Genomic DNA, 13,793 nt, shown 5'->3' on the forward strand with positions numbered 1-13,793 from the left:
TGGGAGCCTTTGAATGGACCTTTCTCCGCAGCTGTCCCAGCACCCAGCGCTGAAAAGGCCATGCCTTAGCTTTTTCTTGTCTGAAAAACAAAATTGGTCCCAAGGGAAGGGTGACACGGTATTTTTGTGGGAGTGGAAAAGAAGGCGTCATGATTAGTCTCCATAAGATACATAAGGTTTCTGCGTGGCTTGGGAGAAATTACGTGTCCCGGTGGTCTTTATTCCCCTCCACCCCCGCCTGGTGTGTTCATCCTGTGCCGTGCGAAAAACGGGCTTGGGACTGAGGCAGGTTCAGCATCGTTTTAAACTGCTTGTGTTAGCACTCAGGGCCAACACACACTGCTGGCTGCGATCTGCGACACCTCAGTGATGACTGAATTTGTGAAAATACAGCTTCAAGTTGCTTACGCAAAGAGTGGAACATTTTATTTTTCCGAAGCCCGAAAAAAGTGTTTTTTAGGGAAGCAGATAGTAGATCCGTATTAGTTCCTAACACCTAAACAGAATCCATCTTTGCTATCGCCGGATCTCTTTGCTGTGCGGGTACTGTAACATGTTGTTGCAGGGTGGGAGGGAGGAATGTATCCCTTCAGCTATGTGGTTGCTTTGACCTACTGATAGCCGGAGATGGTCCTTTAAGTGACTGGATAATGCTGTTCAGGAAAGTGTGCCTTGGTGAATTCCTATATGCAGGCAGTAATTGCTAGATTAATGTAATGGATGATGCATTTGTAGGCTTCTTAAATCTCTCAAATTTACAGGCACAATCTGTGAGCTCATTTGTTTTCACATGTACTCTGTGGAACAAGAAAATCTGTTAATTTTCCCAACGATTGTGAATGTAGAACAATGTAGTTATTTCACAAATGAAGGTCTCAATCCTGCAATTGAATCCATGTAGATAGACCCAGGTGCAGAATCAGGGAACCAGTCAATACGGTTTAAAAAAAATATTTCTGATTAAAAGACTCTTTTCTACACATCTATCTCCGAAATCAGCCTAAAAAAATTTGTACTTGTCATACTGGCTTTCATCTAAGGATTTCAAAATGTGTCCAAACATTATTTAAGCCTTTGTATTATCATGGCCTCATTTTTGGCAAATAAGCACAGATTTAGCTTCATTTCAGTTCAGTCCAGTCAGGCACTGAATACGACCTAGCAGATCTAACTATATGTTTAAATTTATGCGTGTGCTTAAGTGCTTTGCTGAAATGAAGCCCATGTGAAGTATGTCCAAGTGTTAGACTGATTGTACAGATAGGTCAATTGTAGAGCTGGAAACACTTATTTTATAACCACTAGAACATGCATACAGAAAGGAAAAAGTTTCTGTCGAACATGAATACAATTCATGGTTATTGTTGTAGACCTGGGGATTTGTTCCTTTTCCATCTACAATCGCTAATGAAATAATTAAACAAATAACAAGAAAGCTTGAGAGAGAAAGGGGTTGAAAAAAAATTTTTTTGATGCCACACATTTGTTTTTCTACAGAAAATCAAAACATTTTTGTTTTTCAGAAACCTTTTAATGTAGGCAAAGGGGGAAAAAAAGGCTAAGATGTGGGAACTGAAAACTGCATTGTTGTCATTTAGCTTTAGAAGAAAAACAAAAATTCCTGTATTTTCCCTCCCAATTTTTAATGGAAAATATTTACCATTCACCCTAGCCCAAGTTAAAAGATTGTGTCAACATTACTGGTTTGTGTGGTAAACTTTTTATTTATAAGACATTTATTTTTCTGTCAAGTCACTCACAGAAAAATAAATGGCACCACATTCTTCGCTGATTCTATTTGGTTTTATTTTAAATAAAAATTCTTGATGGCTGGGCTTTAAAAAAAAAAAAAAAGTCTAAGGCAGTTTGGTGCACATTTCCTGTTGACAGTCCAAGCCAACTACCATTCATCAAAGTGATTGAATGCACTGACTAGGTACTGTTTAAATATATTCACAGCTCTGTTAGTGTGCGTCTCAGTCTTCAGCTACTGTTCCAGTTGTCTGTTTTAGAAATGATCTTGGTCCAATTTATGTAACCATATATTGCCTTTAAATAGCTGTGACTAAACTATCATTCTTTACTTGAGAATTAGGCAGTTTGGTAGCCAGCTTTATATTTAGGTTGTCTGTCATAAGATTTGTCGATCATAACATTTGTGACATTTTTTCAAGATTCTCTAACACTTAATTGTTCACAATGAGCCACTGAAATTCAACAAGAAGAAAGCCTTGGGGCCAGAAATAAATCTTTTCTTTGTCCTGTGAAATTCTGTTCAGATTTAGCTGAATTATCAGCTGCTGAAAATGGTAATTTTCCTTCTGTCACTTCCATGACCAGCAATGTCCAGGCAGCAGAATAACTGAACATGAACATTCTAAAGCACTGGTCCCATGCTGCTGCAGCAGGAGCACACACTGCACTGGGAGCCCCAGGAGCAGACAATCTTTCCAGGAGGTAAAAAAGAACTGGGCTGGACTTGGCTGTGTTCTTTAACCCATCATGTTGCCCTGGTAACCTTTCCACCGAAGGAGGAAGGAGCTTCCCCAGACTCCTGAACGAGAGAGGGGAGAGTTGGATTGGGTTCTACTTTACCCCCTCCACCACCACCACCACTCCAGGTTAAGCATGTGGCTTCAGAGGCCCATTGTCCTCTAGCACAATAGCATTTTATTGAAATACTTAGTCTGGTAGCTCAAGTGGTCAAAGCGTGAGTTGTAGTGCTCCAGTTTCAGGGTTCAGATTCTATTGATGTGACATAAAGGAGGCATTGGGAATCATAGAAGATTAGGGTTGGAAGAGACCTCAGGAGGTCATCTAGTTCAACCACCTGCTCAAAGCAGGACCAACCCCCAACTAAATCATCCCAGCCAGGGCTTTGTCAAGCCGGGCCTTAAAAGCCTCTGAAGATGGAGATTCTACCACCTCCCTAGGTAACCCATTCTAGTGCTTCACCACCCTCCTAGTAAAATAGTTTTTTCCTAATATCCAACCTAGACCTTCCCCACTGCAACTTGAGACCATTGGTTCTTCTGTCATCTGCCACCACCGAGAATAGCTTCGCTTCATCTTCTCTGAGACCCCCCTTCTTGTAGTTGAAGGCTACTACTAAATTTCCCCTCACTCTTCTCTTCTGCAGACTAAATAAGCCCAGTTCCCTCAGCCTTTCCTTGTAAGTCATGTGCCCCAACCCCCTAATCATTTTTGTTGTCCTCTACTGGACACTCTCCAATTTGTCCACATCCTTTCTGTAGTGGGGGGCCCAAAACTGCACACAGTACTCCAGATGTGGCCTCACCAGTGCCGAATAGAGGGGAATAATCACTTCCCTCGATCTGCTGGCAGTGCTCCTACTAATGCAGCCCAATATGCTGTTGGCCTTCTTAGCAACAAGGGCACGCTGCTGACTCATATCCAGCTTCTCGTCCACTGTAATATCCAGGTCCTTTTCTGCAGTACTGCTGCTTAGCCAGTCAGTCCCCAGCCTGTAGCAGTGCATGAGATTCTTCCGTCCTAAGTGCAGGACTCTGCACTTGTCCTTGTTGAACCTCATCAGATTTCTTTTGGCCCAATCCTCCAATTTATTTAGGTCAGGGGTGGCCAACCTGTGGCTCCGGAGCCACGTGCGGCTCTTCAGAAGTTAATCTGCCGCTCCTTGTATAGGCACCGACTCTGGGGTTGGAGCTACAGGCACCAACTTTCCAGTGTGCCAAGGAGTGCTCACTGCTCAACCCCTGGCTCTGCCACAGGCCCTGCCCTCACTCTACCCCTTCCCTCCCCTGAGCGTGCAGTGTCCTTGCTCGTCCGCCCCAGAGCCTCCTGCACCCCACAAAACAGCTAATTGGGAAGTGCAGGGAGGGAGCAGGAGACACTGAGCGGTGAGGCTGCCGGTGGGTAGGAGGTGCTTGGATGGGGGTGGAGGAGCTCCTGGGGGGGCTGCTGACACATTACTGTGGCTCTTTGGCAACATACATTGGTAAATTCTGGCTCTTTCTCAGGCTCAGGTTGGCCACCCCGGTCTAGGTCTCTCTGGACCCTATCCCTACCCTCCAGCATATCTACCTGTCCTCCCATCTTAGTGTCATTTGTGAACTTGCTGAGGGTGCAATCCATCCCATCATCCAGATTATTAATGAAGATGTTGAACAAAACCAGCCCCAGGACCAACTCCTAAGGCATTCTGCTTGATACTGGCTGCCAACTAGACATTGAGCCGTTGATCACTACCCATTGACATCACTAGGTTGTCTCCCCCATTCAGTAAGCGTCCCATACTTTCTTTGACCACCTTCTTGTTGCTAACATACCTGTAGAAACCCTCCTTGTTCCTTTCACATCGCTTGCTAGCTGCAACTCAAATTGTGCTTTAGCCTTCCTGGTTACCCCTGCATGCTCGAGCAATGTTTTTATACTCCTCCCTAGTCATCTGTCCAAGTTTCCACTTCTTGTAAGCTTCCATTTTTGTTTAAGCTCACCATACAAATGTATGGTTGTGTATAATAGAATTTGTATTTTACTTTTTTCCTGTTTAAAAAAACCTAAAGAATTGTATTAAAGAACTATGGTAGACATATGTTCATATTGCTGCAGTGTGCACAGGATGGGTAGTATTCAGGGAATCAGTAAGGGTTATATAAGTGAATGAGGCTGTTTGTAAGGTTCCTCCCTTATTTTCTCTATAAGTTAGAAGATGTGTAGAGAACAAGTCACAGGCCTAACAGGAAGAGAGAGGGATGGAGCTTATGGCTTATCTCTCTCCCTGTGTCACAGATTTCCTATGTGATGCTGAGTTCGCCACTTGAACCATTATTTTGGCAGATGGCCACTCATAATATTATTTATTTCAATTGCAGTAACACCTAGAAGCCCGAGTAATAGACCAGGACTCTCCTCGGTGCTGTACAAATACAGACCAGAAAGATTGTCTCTGCTCCAAAGATTTTGTGTATTCCTCATTTTCTGTGTGCCCAACTTGAGACACCTGGGGTCAGATCTGTAGAAATGCTGAGCACTGCAATTGAAGTCAGTGGGAGCTGTGAATGCTCAACATCTCTGTCAGAAAGGAAGTGAGGTCTGGGGGAATGAGCTCAGGACTGAGAGTTCTACCCATGGCTTTGATCTCAGGCAAAGATTTGTCTCAGTTTCCCCATTTGTAAAATGGGGATAATCTCTTACCTTGCAAGGCAGATATGGAGGTCAATTAATTAATGTTTGTGAGGCACTCCATTACTCTGACGATGTTGAGAAAATGAATAATTCTGTAAAATACAGACTTTGGATGATGTGCAGTAAATGAGTCGGGCCACTAATTGAATGATAAGGATAAAAATAAATATCTGTTTCATCCCCACAGCATGGTCTATTCTGTGCAATAAATGAGGGCTCCTGTGGGGAAAATAATAGTATGTAATACTGTATTTAAAGACTATCTCATATTGCACAAGGTGGGTCAGGGGGTGAATTGAGGTTGCACAGGTAACCTTAATTCTGGCTCTAAGTTTTGATTGCTTGACTTCGTAATCTAAAAAATGTTCTTTTAACATACCTTAACTGTTATTAGTTTGTTCAGCTTTCAAAAATCAACTACAGGCTCCCGTCCAGTCATGTGGGCCTACCCCATTCATGAGAAATCACAGAATGAACAAACAAAGGACTGGCCATATGTCTGTCCACTGCAGGCCATCCCCACCGCCCCTCAGCCTTAGAGCAGAGAGTTAAAAAGAAAGAACCTTCCCGTCACATTGCAAGACAAGAAATTTGGGCTCTAACGGTACCTCTACACGAGCTACAGAACTGAGCATCGCAGACCAGTCTACAGACTTGAGCTAGTGGGGCTTTCACTCTAAAAATAGCTGTGTAAACAGTGCTTTGAAGTTGCACTCAGGCTCTGAAGCCCAGGGAGAGAGGCAAGCCAGAGCAGAACTGAGCCAATTCCCTCAACTAATTAACATGTGGAAAACAATATTCAGCTTCTAGTGATATCTCAACCAAAGTGGTAAATACTCCTTCCACCACAAAATCAAAAAATAGATTCAAATGAAAACACAGTGCATTCCTACTTGTCATAATTCCTAAGGCTCAACAACTCGAACCCCCTGACCACCAGAGCAAGCTATCAAAACCAAAAATGCTCATTGTTAGAACAGCATCTGTCACACTAATTTATGAGTCAATTGGGAGAGTAAATCAAAAAATAACCACAAGCTTGACTGTTAGACACCTGCACAGAACCATCACATTACATCACCACAGCAGACTCTCACTAAAAATCTAATCAATGATCAGTAAATAGAGGAGGAATTTGGGAGGCACAAAATCATTTAAATCCAGAGAGGAGGCAATGTGGCAGAGGAAATACTGAGATAAAGCAACACTTTGTACTCCAGTGTCCCAGATACAAGGAAGCACAAGAGAGACATTCCTTCCAATGGTCAGGATTCATAAGACATCTCATCAACAACTGATGAATAAAACACTGTGGCTGAGCCTGGAAGGAAAAAAAAAGATGGCATTGCGTGGCATAGCAATATACTTCTGGTTCAGGAATGGACAGTAACAACAAATGGACTGAGGGGATCAAACTCCAAACACAGTGTGCGCCCCTTTCTAGGATGGGTCCAGTCTGACTCTGAGAAATATCTGAAAAGGAATCCATCTTTTTCTTACACGTTGGAAACACTTGTATAGCTTGTCAGCAGGTGGATAAATCTAATTGATTTTTTCTTTTTTAAATAAGTCTGTGACCAGGGTCCTAGTGGGGGCCAGCTGAGGTCACTCAATTAGGATGAACTGTATAGAATGGGGCAGAAAATCCCCAAAAAGCTGGTGGATAGTCCAATACTTAGATTTACTAAACCAGCATAGAACAGCTTCTTAATTACCTCACTGGTTATTCAGGAGGCAAACAACACAGTTCCCTTAAAGTGATCCGGCCTCAGGCCACCATTCAGGTACCTAAGTCAAATATGATGATTTCTGAAAATCTTATTTCATCATAAAAAAGAAAAGGTTCTACCAATCCCAAAGGATCGGACACGTTACCTCCCAGGTTAATTAATGTTTCAGATCTTACCCAAATACACGCTACAGATAATTCTTATTAACTAAACTAAAATTTATTTAAAAAAACAGAAAGTATGGTTAAAAGATTAGTATGCATACGGACGTGAGTTCAATTCATTGAGGTTCAGATTCATAGCAGAGATGGTGAGCTTTGTAGTTGCAAAGAGTTCTTTCAGAAATAGTTCATAGTTACAGTCCGAAGTCATTGCAGGGTGTTCCAATTTAGGACTGGGATCTCAGTCCTTATGCCTAAGCTTCCCCTGTATGAAGTCTCAAGCAGATCTGAGATGACAGAATCGGGACCCAAGGATATTTTATACAATTTCATGTCCTCTTTGACAAGTTGGGCGTTCCTTGGGAACAAAAGATAATTTGGATGACTTTGAAGGAGATCCATCACCTGTACTTTGCTATATAATTAACATACGAGATTGGCTTGTTCCTCCACCATTCACACATGATTTGCTACACATTTCAAAGAGAGATGAATACAGAGAGATCCCATATTCACAATTCATTTAAATGCTAGGGTGTTCTTTTGATACCTGAATTATCAGAATACAGCATAGACAGGGACTGTTGATTACATTGTTGACCATTACCCATATACATGTAAATACGCAAAACCACAAACATTATCTTTCCACATGTCTTTAAGGGTTGAATTTGAGCCATTTATTTTACGGGATGTGTAACACTTTCTAGCCATGCATCACAAAGTCTTTTTGATTTATATGAGATTTTTTAAAAATACTTTTGTTTTTAAAAATAATTTCAAATTAAATTTTAAATGGACTTATGATAACTGATGTTAAGGCCTAAGTGTATTAGAATCTATTTAAATTTAAATTAAATTTAAATTACACAAAAATAACATTAAACAGTTCATATTTGTTGCCAAAGTTTTAAAGCAAGTCAGACTACTGAGCTGACGGAAGTTACTGGCTAAGCAACTAGAACCAGTGTTTTCTGAAGTTCTAAAATAGCTTTTGACAGTTTTTTGCAGACTAGTCCATTCAGAACTGAGACTCTCAATGGAAGTTGAAGAGGTAGGAAAGCTTGTTTTTCCTTTCCAATCTATGAATACAAGTTAGGTGTGAGAGGATGTGCTCTACTAGTTCTAAAGGGTGACCAGAAACAATAATTTCAATTCGTTAACTACAGAGAATACCTCCTTTGCTTAATAAATCAGTTAGTTTTAAATGTAAAACACGTTTTGATTAACTTTTTTCCCCTTACATGTCCAGCACACTTAAGATTGTTTAACAGTTCAGTAAAACTAAATTTAAAATGCATTTGTGCGTTTTTAATTTAATTCCTATTTCCATCCAGATAGTTTGACGCAAATCTAGTAAATAGTAACACATCATTCACCATTTTCTAACATAATAAAAAAGTAAAAATTAAGAATATGAATAAATATATGTTAAGCTATGTAATTGCTGAAACAAATGTGTATCAATATAGTGTATCCTTCTGGTTAGCAAAAAGAAGTACTAGATTGCAATGATTTAATGACAGGTTTCAAAGTAACAGCCGTGTTAGTCTGTATTTGCAAAAAGAAAAGGAGTACTTGTGGCACCTTAGAGACTAACCAATTTATTTGAGCATAAGCTTTCGTGAGCTACACGAAAGCTTATGCTCAAATAAATTGGTTAGTCTCTAAGGTGCCAAAAGTACTCCTTTTCTTTTAATGATTATCAACCAATGAGAATCAACCTTTCTTTAGGAAAATAACTGAAAAGTTCAATTGCAAACCATGATTAAAATCAATGGTTTAAATCACGTTTCTTGCTGGCTGATTTAAATCAAACCAGCCTGCTTGTCATACCAACAAAGTCTTATTGAATTGACTGTGTAGCTACCCACAGGTTGCTGCTTCCTATATGGCAGCTCAACTCTATAGCCATTCTGTTTGCCTCCATAGTTTGTTCTGGGCTCCTGCTCCGGCTTTCCCTCTTCAGCCCCACCCTGTCAGGTCATCCTTATACTCCCAAATTAAATATTTTGAAAAAAATTGGTAGCACATTCTCAAAAGGACAGATCTTTCTTCGGATTGGTTTCTTAAGGGTGTAGAAAGCATCTGTAGAAAGAAGGAAATTGTGCAGCCATTTTCCTGGCTGCATAATTGCATAGGACATGGGGCCTTGCTCATGAGGTCAGGGCTGTCAAATTAGGGACTATTGATGCGGCCAGCCGGCATAATTCCTATCACAGAAATTAAGATCCATTATCTCTTGCCGTCATTTCTGGGGTTAAACTTTCCACTGGCAGCTTGGCTTTTTCAGTGGAGGGTCATTGGAGCCAGAGTTTAGCCAGTGTCCGGGTGCAGTGTGATAAGACTTATATATTCAAGCCTTTGAAAGATTACTGATTAAATCAGGAATTGTGGGTTTTTTTAAATTTATTATGGGGTGGGGGAGGGTGCCTTGCAGCCCTGAGTTAAAAGGCTAATGTTTTGTTTTTGTGTAGCGTTTAGGAATGTAGGGTGCCAAGGCAGTTGAAGATAGGCACCAATATGCATTTCCAGATAAATAACATGAACCTTTTGACAAATCTGCACCTAGTTTCAAGTGGAATTACTGAAGTTCGGTACAGTTCTCACCCCAGACAGAAGATATCATTGAACACAATGCAAGGTACTAACCCCTGCTGCCTCCAGAAACAAGTTCTGAATGCACATTGTTGTGTGGAAGCTCATTGCTATTCTCTAAAATACGATTCTTGCTGGCATTTTTAGTTCTAGTTTCTTAAGTAAGTAGAGGGGGGAAACACAATTTTATATATAGTGGTTTTCCATTTATTCAGGACCCGTATTCAGAGCACTCAAGTTATTAGAAATGGCAAGAGAGGATAATTGTCAGTGACTATAGTAGCACAGCACAGGAGGAGATTGGATGAAACTATAAAACCTAGTAGACTGGAGACAGGAGAATAGTGCAATAAAGGAATGAGATAAGATGTTATGAAACTAAGTTAGGGAAGAAATTGAGAGGTGATATGACAGGTGGAATATGAGACAGGAACATATAATGGCGAAGAGGAAATATATGTGGAGGGAGGCTTATTTTCTGTGTGTTTTATGAAGGGTGATTGCTCAGCTGTCAGGAGCAATCATGGGAAAGGTGAACCCAAAAACTGAAACAAAAAATCAATATTTGAAAAGGGAAAGTTGGTAGGAGATGTAAGCAATCTGTGACAGTGAAGTAGTGAGGGGCGAAAGAAAGGAGAATTATTATAAACAATTCAGTTGTACTGAAAATTTGCGGACCATCATACTGAACAGTAGTAGCACCAGTGTTCCAGTGTGATTCAAGAAGCCCAAATTGGCATTAATTTCCTCAGTGAAGAGCAAGGAGGTAATTGGGCGGAAGAAGTGTTGAGTGGTTGGAGTGCGGAATTGGGCAATGGAACCTCTGATTCAGCCCTGAAGAGCTTGCAGTTTAGTTTGTCAGATGGCAAAACGTGAATGGAGCCAAATGATTGTAGTTTCTGTTGTTCTTTTTATTGGTTTCTGTTAATTTTTGGTAAGATGTTGGCAGGCACTAAATCATCAGTGGCCAACCAATATGTCGGCTTCTACTAAAATTGCTGTAAGTCTGAAAGAGGGCAGTGTCAGGATTTGTAATACAGCTATTGAGTGGTGCCATCGGGGATCTGCCGTGTGTTTTATCTATGAATTCGTTGTTAGTAGAGGAAAACTTCTGTTACCAGATATGCCTGTTAATTTGGGGTATGCTCATTTATTACGGTTGCTCTTTGGAGGGCAGTGGTGGGGGTTCTGTAATTCTATTAATGTACTGCTTGTTTCACTTGTGTGTTCATATGGAGCTCTGCTCCTTCCTTCTGCAAGTCCTCTCCCAATGGAGCTATGCTGCAGGACCTAGGTTCCCTGGAGCTGGGTTCCTCCAGCCCTTTAACTAGATGAATATGCGGGCGGGCACACACTAACAGAGCAAGTCTGAGCGGACCGGGTCAATCGGCATTCTCAACCTGATCCCCTTATATGTCCCTGTACTCAATGGGCTGGGTTAAGCAGCACCTTCAAGCTGTCATCCTTATGTGCTCCTGGTCTCAGTAGGGTGGTCTGAGCAGCACTTTCACCTGCCCCAGACCCCCTTATGTGCCACAGGTTTAACACGTCCCTATCCCACTTTCACATCACGATTGTACTGGTAGTAACCCACTTGATGAGCAAACCCCACAGTATTTTGGGGTGCTACAAGGATCTTTAGCTTAGGTAAAAGAGGCATTGCTGCAGAGTAAATGGGGGAAGCTAAAACCCAAAAGAGTAAAGTGCAGAGAGAGAGAGAGAAAGAGAAGCAACTAGCTTAACCATAAAAGTTATTTATTGAATAATAGTGATAACTACATAAGGAGGGATAAACCAACATAGCATAACCTTTAATAATGTAATACCTAAGGATAGAAAGGAAAACCGAGAAAGAGAAAGAGGGGGATCTCACCCACTCCATGAGGCTTGAACTGGTCGGGGTTCCCAGGTGATGGTGGTAGCTCAGGATCCTGAGTGCTGGAGACAGGCAGAGCCCCCAGCATGATCAGTCAGGAGAAGATGGATTCCCAGTGGAACTCTTGCATAGTTTGGATCTAAGCATCAGAACACTTACTTGGGCTTAGGTAGGGGTTTTTGTAGAGAAAATACAGTGGTTCAAGGGAGAACACTAGATTTGTTTATGTAAACTGATGACTTAAGAGTTTTCTTTAGGCTAGACAATAGGAGCTGATCACTCTTGGCTATGGGTGGTGTTTTCTTCCAGGGAGCTCACAATGCAGCTAGGCTGCTTCAGTATTTTGGATATCAATCAAGGATTTACTACTAGAATTGGTCTGATAATTGCTGAGCTGGGTGTGTGCAGGCGTAGGTTCATTAACGTCTGGAGCGGAGATTCCCATGATGCAGTGCGTCCCTGCTTTTCTGGTCCCAGAGTTCAGTGCGGTTCTTTGTTCTCCATTCTGTATATAAATTGAGATGTCTCCCCCTCCCATCTTTCATGCAGATGAGGCTAGGGGAGTTGTCTCTTTTTTCCATTCTGAATGCTAATGGAGATGTCTTAATCTTGTCACCCTTGTCAGGAGGGGTCTAAGTGTGTCTCCCATCTGCCCTTCAGTGTTCTCTGAAAGCCCCTCTTTTCTCTGATCGGTGTTGGTTCAGGAAGAGACTGGTGGTGGGGCGATGTCTTTCATGAGTCAGACAAGCTAGATACTGCTCCCTGGTTCTCCAAAAACATAGAGCTGACTGGTATCACTTCTGAAGACTAAGGCTGAGATTTGAGAGAGGCAAGTTTATTCAAAATAGATTCCAGATTCTACTGGAGATGTATCTAGCCCTGCGAGGTAGGGAAACACAACAATTAGGGCCCTACCAATTTCATGACCATGAAAAATGTGTCACGGACTGTGAAATCTGATCTCCCCTATGCTGCTGGGAACACCCCAGCCAGGGGGCTCCAAGTTACAAGTCCCCCCACCAGGCTGGGGAGGGAAAGGACTTGTCTTTTTCCCCTGCAGGGCTGCTGAGGTGGGAGCAAAGGTGGGGAGAACAGACCCACCTCCGGGTACCTTTTGGGTTGGAACCCCTACAGTTACAACACCATGAAATTTCAGATGTAAACATCTGAAAATGTGAACTTGACCAATTTAAAAACCATCTGGCCGTGAAATTGATCAAAATGGACTGTGAATTTGGTAGGGCCTTAACTATAATCCACATTTTATAGATGGGGGACTTAGGCACAGAGACTAAGTGACTGACTCAAGGTCAGCAGGAAGCCTGTGGTGCCGCAAGGAATCAGACTTGGATCTTCCACATCCCGAGTTAGCAAGAGTTTTGGTGTGGGTGGCATTACCCTTTTTTCCCCACCTAGATTGCTCAGGAATCCTTAACTTGCATTCACTTTTGGGATTCCTCTGTGAGCTCCCTCCTTTCCCTGTGATCCCTCCCCAAAAAGTGCTGCATCACAGCAGCATTCTCTGGTCTAGAAAGATTCTGAAAGCTACTCCCTCCAGAATTCATTAGTGTCACTCTTGCAGCTTTCCTTCTCTCTGTCCCTTTTCCCCAAGGAAGCATGGAACTTGCCGCTAGCTCTGAATTCTGATTTTCACAAGGCACCATACGTTAGTGCACTGTCCCTACAGCGCTCAGTCACTTTTATTTAAATTGGCATACTCGGTAATGCAATGAAGTGAAGCACTGTTACTCTCTGTTTTACGTTTCTGCTTTACTGTGTGTCCCTCCTACCCCTTGGTGTCTCAGTTGTCCTAGAGAAAATGTGAGGAGAGGTATACATTTAAGATTTAGATACAGATAGCTGCTTTGCTCAGGGGTGTGAAAAATCCCTAGCCCTGAGCTCTGTAGCTTTGTCAGCCTAATCCCTGATGTAGATGCAGATAGGTTGATGGAAGAATGCTTCCCGTCAACCTGAGCTATCATCGCTAGGGGAGGTATAGCAATGAAAAAATACCCTTCTGTCGCTGTAGGCTCTGTCTGCACTCTGGGGTTATGCTAGCATGGCTACAGCACTGTAGCTTTGTTGCAGTAGTCCCCATACTATAGATGTGGTCTGAGAAACAGCTATATATGTAAAAAGAACAGGAGTACTTTTGGCACCTTAGAGACTAACAAATTTATTAGAGCATATCTTTGTCAGCACAGCACAGACCAACAGCTATCTCTTCAAATTCAATTAAATTCACAAAAACAGCATATTAAT

General features: G+C 42.0%; 1 protein-coding gene across 2 annotated transcripts in view; it reads left to right on the forward strand.

Moving 5' to 3' along the window:
- FAM171B (family with sequence similarity 171 member B) overlaps positions 1-13,793 on the forward strand; it is a 75,259-nt gene that overhangs the window by 778 nt on the left and 60,688 nt on the right. The window lies entirely within an intron of this gene.

The sequence above is a fragment of the Lepidochelys olivacea genome (genome assembly GCF_965140295.1).
Source record: "Lepidochelys olivacea isolate rLepOli2 genome assembly, chromosome: 11".
Taxonomy (NCBI): domain Eukaryota; kingdom Metazoa; phylum Chordata; order Testudines; family Cheloniidae; genus Lepidochelys; species Lepidochelys olivacea.